This window comes from Gossypium hirsutum, chromosome D06 (assembly GCF_007990345.1).
Source record: "Gossypium hirsutum isolate 1008001.06 chromosome D06, Gossypium_hirsutum_v2.1, whole genome shotgun sequence".
NCBI classification, from domain to species: Eukaryota; Viridiplantae; Streptophyta; class Magnoliopsida; order Malvales; family Malvaceae; genus Gossypium; species Gossypium hirsutum.
The window spans coordinates 3961151-3968679 of NC_053442.1; positions in this window are offsets into that span (position 1 = coordinate 3961151).

A 7529-nucleotide genomic window follows, 5' to 3' on the forward strand; every position below is an offset into this window, starting at 1 on the left:
GATAAGTACTATTAAACCGCAAGCTTTTTAGTAGCATTTGTGATTATTTTATTTCGATAAAAATAAATGTTTTTAATAATATATAATATGGATATCATTGTATTTGTAAAAAAATATTAATAGTTTTAATAAAATAAAAATTTAAAAATATGTATTAGAATTAAAAAATATTAATAGTTTTAATAGACACATGTCAATTTTTTAATGTTACTTTAGAATAAAAAAATGTTATCAATGTACGAAATATTCATCCTATATAATTTACTTAAAATTAAATTTTAAAAGATGAAAACAAATTATGTATCACCCGATGTAACTTTCCTTTTTCATCTACAACTTCTTTAGAAAAAAATAACATCCTTAAAAATACGTTTTAGTCACTTACAATTTCGCGTTGTAACATTCTTAAATTGTTCAAAAAAATAAAAGTACAGGGGCTAGTTTTAACAAATAGAAAACATAAAGAAACCATGTTAAAAGAAATGAAGAAATAAGGAAAACATGCGGAAAAGTAGAAGAGAAAGGAAAAAAAAAAGGAAGGAAAGTTAAAATAACATAAAATAAAAAATTTTGCACAAAATGAAAAAATATACGGACCAATTGTAGAACTTGACTTAAAATTTTCGTTTGAAGTGATGATTTAACGTGCCACGTCAGTTTACCATTACACCATTAACGGCAATTAATGGCTTAGTGACTAAAAAGTGACTAAAATATAACATTTCAAACATAAGTGACTAAAATGTAACCTGAGACAAATAAAAATGACTATTTTGATAGTTTACCTTTTTAAAAAAATATTTTGTCACCATTTTTTTTATCTTCACTCATATTATATCTAGTAGATTTAATTTCTTAATGAAATATGTAAATATGTTTACATGCAAATATAAAATTATTAATTGTTAATTAATTCAATAATTCAAATTAAAGATGTTATTTTATTTTTACTGTAATTATTAAAACAATAGAATAAAAAATAACATAAATTAATTTAAAATGTCAAAATCTTATATCTAATCATATATTAATATTTTTGGGATATGTGATTACAGATTCGAATTTGTGTTTTCCCTTGAGATAGCATTTCTTATTTTATTCTTTACTTGCGTGTGTTTAGTTGAGGGTAAACTACACCCATGGTCATAAAACTATGAGTAATTTTACGTTTTGATAGCTCAACTTAAAAAAGTTACAAAACTGCCATTGAACTGTTCCAAAGTTTTCATCTAAGTCATTGAGTTGTTAAGGTTTTTTTAAGTCCAACTAGCGAGCTTCAGAAGACGATTCCACAATCGGTACCGTAGATCAGTACACATTGACGAATAGAATAATATACCTAGATCTAAGTCGATTTGACAGTGGATGTCGAAAATCGGAGAAGAAATATGTTTGGATTTTAATTCGTAAATTCGTAACATTTAAAGCTATTTTATGAAAAAAATGAACTATTAAAAAAAAAGGAATGAGAGCTTTCGATCGGTGTAGGCAGTTGAATAGAGAATGCCATACAACAATAATTTTAACAGTCCAATAACTTAAATGAAAACTTTCAAATAGTTCAGTAACCATTCCGTAACTTTTTCAAATTGAGTGACCAAAATGTAAACTTACTAATAGTATAGTGATATAGGGTGCAATTTACCCTTAAGTCAATGAATACAGGGTAACTACATTGCTAGTCACTCAACAATTAGTAAATTTCTTTTTTAGTTACTCAATTATGAAAAGTCATAAAATAGTCATAAGAAATATCATTAAAAATATTGCCATGTATCTAATAAATTTTTATAAAACAAATCCAATGTTTTTAAAATGGTGACTCGTTCAATTCATCTGGACAATTCAAAGCAAATAAATTATCAAAATTTTTAAAATAAAAGAATGGTTCAACCGATTCAATGAATTTTTAGTCTGATTCAATTAGTTTGTATCAGTTCACGGTTTAACTGGTTTTGTACCTCACACCAAATCGATACTTAGACAAAGTTCCCAACCTATTATGGACAATCCTACAAATCTCATAAAAACTATATGATAAAAAGGGGGGGTTAAATCACTATTTGGCGCTTAAACTTGACAGTTATTCTCACATTGAGGCTTGAATTTTTTTTATCCAAGTTAGGTCTGGACTAGACAATTGTTCCCATATCGAGGTTTGGACTATTTTTTGGTCAAGTTAGACATTGAAACTTGGCAATTATTTTCACATTGAGGCCTGAATTAAACAATTATTCTCACATTAGGGCTTGATTTTCTTTATTCAAATTAATCCTAAACTTAATAATTGTTCTCATATTAGAGCTGAACTTGACAATTCTTCCAATAATACAAATCTCATAAAAGAAACTAGATGAGAAAATCCAATAAAAAGAATGGAAGTCCCTATTTATCTTGTTTTAGTTAGGTTTAATATAACATTTGGTACCTAAACTTGACATTTATTTCTATTTTGGTACTTGATCTTGACACTTTTTCCTAATTTGGAACCTAAAAGTTTTTGGCAAAAATTAGTACATGAACTTGGCATTTTTTTCCCAATTTGGTACCTAAGCTTTTTTTTAGGTTCAATTTGATACCTAAATTTATTAAATGTTATACAAATTATGCAAAACACTAACGATATTTTTTTTTGTTATGCTACAAAAATATTGTTAGTATTAGAGGAAATTCATGTTAAAAAAAAATAAGTATTGAGTTATGCTTAATGAATTAATATTAATTAAGAAAAAACATATTTTTTAAAACCTCAAATTTTTTTTAAAAAATCATTATTTTCAAATAATAAAATAAATAAATATATAAATAAAACAAAAAGTAATTGAACATATAAAATACAAAAAAGATATTATATCATCTATCACATATCGATCATACATTGATTATTTTTTCTACCTCATAAAAAATAATATTGTTAGCATATTGAAGTAAAATTTAAAATGTTTGACAAATACGAAATTAATAAAAAGAGTCAAGTTTAGATACTAAATTGAGCCTCCAAAAAGTAGAAGCACTAATTTAAGAAAAAGTGACAAATTTAGGTACTAAATTAAAAACATTATCAAATTTAAGTACCAAATATTATATTAAACCTTTTAGTTACGGAAGGGAGAGCCAAAGCGTGCAAGAAAGCATGCGCGATTGTTTCCCATATATAAGATGTCCAAAACGGAGGAAGAGCGTGAAGATGTCGGGAAGGCGTGTTGTTTTTTAAAGCCCTTTGTGCGTTGCGTTGGCGACTTGGCGTTCGCCTTGTTGGCGTGGGAGTGGGAGACCCCTTGTTTTTTTTTTAAAAAAAAATCTTAAAAGTCTGCTGTTTCTTACTGTACTAAAGGTTTTGGTGTCAGATTGTTAATTTTCTGCCCCTTATTTTTTAATTTAATTCATTTTCCCCCTCCAAAGTCTAACCCTTTTTTTATTTATTTTAATTTCTCCGGGGTTAAAAATTAATATTTTATTAAGAGGTAGGAATTGACCATTTTGACCCCCTTTTTCTTTAATTTTTCTACGTATTACATTTAAGTTTACATGTGTAACGTATTTATAATTATTAAATTTATGGTGTTGTTGAGTATTTGTGTGTGTCTTTGAGGAGGGTGGGGTTGTGCATTTATATGATATAATTACTCTTTATTGATGTGATACTTAGGTAGGTTTCATACATATCAACACGTATCTTACTCTAAATTTAACACGTATTTGTATGGTCTCATGTGTGATCTCACATGTGATTTCGCAGTAGGATGTAAATGTCCCTCCTGCGAACACTCAATATCATGCGAGCTCAATATGCAAACTTAATATGCGAACCGCGTAGAGTCCGACCTGGATCCATTTAGGTTGTGGGTAGATAATAGCAAATATCATAACAGGTGTAATAAATATATTTATTAAAAATTCGCATAAAATAAATTGATCTTTTGATTTTAATGGTAAAATTAATTGTTTATCATGCATGGTGTTTTAGAATAAAATCTTATTATGATAATATTTTTATCATCATAAAATATAACTTAATTTGTAATTTCAGAGGGTATTTTAGTAATTATATAATTGGGTTGATGACTAGTTGGCCCATGACATTAACTCAACAAAACGTCTCAAATAAGTATGGATAAGAAAATTATTTTTTTTATAAAAGTTAGGTTATCTAATGATTGAACTCGATATGGATGTTAATTGAAATTTTAAATATAAGTCAATTGAGTCTTGTTGAGTATTTTTTTTTTGTGTCTCGTTAAAAGGAACATTCATATATTTATACATATTATCACTATTCATGGTTCAACTCCATTATTCATAGACTTGATTCCACTATTCATAGGACTGACATTATGAGCAGGCCTCAAGCATGCTGGACACGTGTACTGTTCTAAGTCGCCTACTAGATCTTGCAACCCCCTACATGCGAACTCTTTGGGTATATGCAAACTAAAACCGCGAGCTCTCCTGACTGTCCTCTCGTTGTACGTCTCGCACACAACCATCTAGTGGGGCCTGGCCGAGTCACGGGTAGGCGACCCAGATCTTATCTGGGTTTCGGGCTGGTGATCATTGGTGTATAACAAGTCTTAGCTCGATTTGCATTAACATTATTGCCAGTACAGGAAGATGTGGGTTCGAGCGTGCTGAAGCGGATTATCCTCCTATTAAGAGTTTGGGAGGGACTATGGGTAGTTCTCAAGCATCAATCAGAACAGATATTATAAGAACCTATAATGAAATTAATATTAAAAAAATAAATATAAATCCTTTGGTTTAAGTCTTTTTATTGAGATCCCAATAATCAAGATTTGGAACATACTATTATCATCTCTTCTCTCAATTTGTAATATATATCAAATGTAAGATTTATTAACTTTATAATTAAATTTTCGAGGAATACAAAAATAGTCAATTATATTTTTTTAATGCAAATTGGCACGCCCTTATTAGTAAAGAAAGAGAAAAGTAATAGTTATAAAGCAAAGATAATACATGTTGTCGGGTTAATCAAGAAAAATAAAAATTAAAGAAAGCTAGATGCTTTCCTTTAGAGACCTCTCCATTATGAAATTTCAGATCACAAATTAAAACGATGAACTAGATCAAATCTAAGACAATCACTCCTATGCTAGGGAATGAATAAGACCTTCTAGCTCATCAAGACATCTATTTCATGAGACTCGGTTGCGATAATGGATGTTCTGCCTCTCTGCTTTCATAATCTCCTAAACTATCATCGAAATTTCTCCGTACTTTCAAATTTTTAAACATATTTGATAACTATATAATACTTCTATAATATTTTAATTATATTCTAAATTATAAAATTTAAAATTTTAATATTAAAAATATTTTTATATCTAAAATGCATGCGTTTGGATAGGACATGAACAAAATTTAACTTGGTGCAATAAAATAAACCGACCAATAAAAGATGGGAAAAGAACCCATTTGATTTGCTTCCTACGGAACTTAAAGAAGAAAAAAAAAAGGACTATGGATAAAAGACAAGCACTCATTGATTCAACCAACTTAAAGTTAGTTGGTTGGCGGAGTAATTTTAAAATTTGTGGTGAGTATCTATTTTTTAATGGGTTTACAGAAAGTGAAGAATTAATTATTGAGCTTGTTTCGATAGATATTTTGATAAATAAAAAATAATAATAAAGTAATCTATGTATATAAGATAAAAATAAATCAATCCTTTTTTGTTAAAATTTTCTTCGTTTTTACTATTAAAAATTGATTTAGCTGACAGAATAACATTATAGTTACACACGACGTGTTATGTGTACATCATATTGATGTATAAAACTAATTTTTAATAGTAGAAAATGATAACAGAATGACCAATTTACTTTTTTGTCTGACGTATAAGGATTGATTTACTCAATTTTTTAATAAAAAAGGTAAAATGTAATATGATTCATATTTTTACTTTTTTAAGTGAATGTTGATTACTGAAGCAATATGATTGGTCTAACCTATTAATAACGTAATTTAACCTAAAAATCTAAATTGGTCCAACGTATACGCACCCAAAATTCCAAAAGCACCGGAGTTAATCACAGTTGAAATAATAATAATAATAATAATAATTCAATTATATTTTATTTTTTTCCTTTAAGGAACCAATAAAAAAATATATAATGTGCGATTTGAACTCGAATCAAGTATAACAAAATTTTTAATTAATCGCTTAGCTAAAGTTTTATTTTAATATTTTTATATATTTTCAATTTTAAGTATACACTTTTTATTACTTCCATCAATTATTTATTTATACTATTATTTAAACTTTTGATCGAGTTAGTGTCACAAGTCAACCAGGCTCCAACTCTGTTAGAAAATTACGGGATTGCTCTTCCGTAATTAAAATAAGTAATATTCTTCGAGGTTATTTTAGTCTTTTCACTTTAAAAAAATCAATAAAAATATACATATAATAAGATTTGAGCTCAAACCAATTGCATCAATAATATCTTTTAATTTACCACTTAATTAAAATTTTATTTTAATATTTTTATACATTTTAATTTTATTTGCACACTCTGTTACCTCCGTCAGTTGTATATATATATACTTCTACACTATTATTTAAAATATTGACCGAGTTGGTATCACGAGTCAACTGGGCACCTACTCGACACCGATTCGAGATTGATGACTACACCATGATAAATAATTTAATCTATTTTTTTCATTTTAATAATGTACATATATAATGTGTTATTGTTAATTAGTTTCAAAGCATAAATTTCATTATTTAGTGCATGTCATTTTTAACATACATTTATGTTCTAAATTTGCAGTTTCCACACGCATTCGCATGTGAAAGGGTTTCTAGTAATAATTAATTTACTTTTGGGTATGACATAATTTAATAATTTACAATATATAGAAGCACGAGTTTGGAAAAACTTTTGAACCGATGATTATACCATTTATTGTTAATTGTATTACTAAATTGACATTAAAAAATAATTCATTAATATATTATTAGTTATGTTGATTGAGTTTTAGCTCTGTTAGCATCGGTATTACTATCAGTGCAGGAGGATGTGGGTTCGAGTCTGCTAAAGTGCGTTTATCCTCCTATTTAAAAGTTGGAGAGGGGTTATTGTAACACTTCATGCCCGATCCGATCGTCGGATCCAAACTATAAGGCGTCACATTCATTGCCGGAGCAACTTCAAACAATTTATAAACTAATTCACGTTATTAAACATTCATTTATAAGCAAATTAAGTATATAAGTGTTGTACATTCATTTCCGGGTCTTATATGAGCTTACGAAAGTTCTAATATTAACTCGAAGTCAAATTAGGACTAAATTATAATGATTACAAAGTTAGAGCAACAACGAATTAGAAAGATTGAAATGCTCAAATCTAAAATGAAGTAATATCATAGATAGTCCCAGAAAGTTTATCAAATTTTCAATATAGTCTACTTACTTCAAATATATCAAAATATTGATGGTCCCTCCATTTAAAATGTATATTTCAAAATAGTATGTTATTTTTCTATATATAAAAAAATAA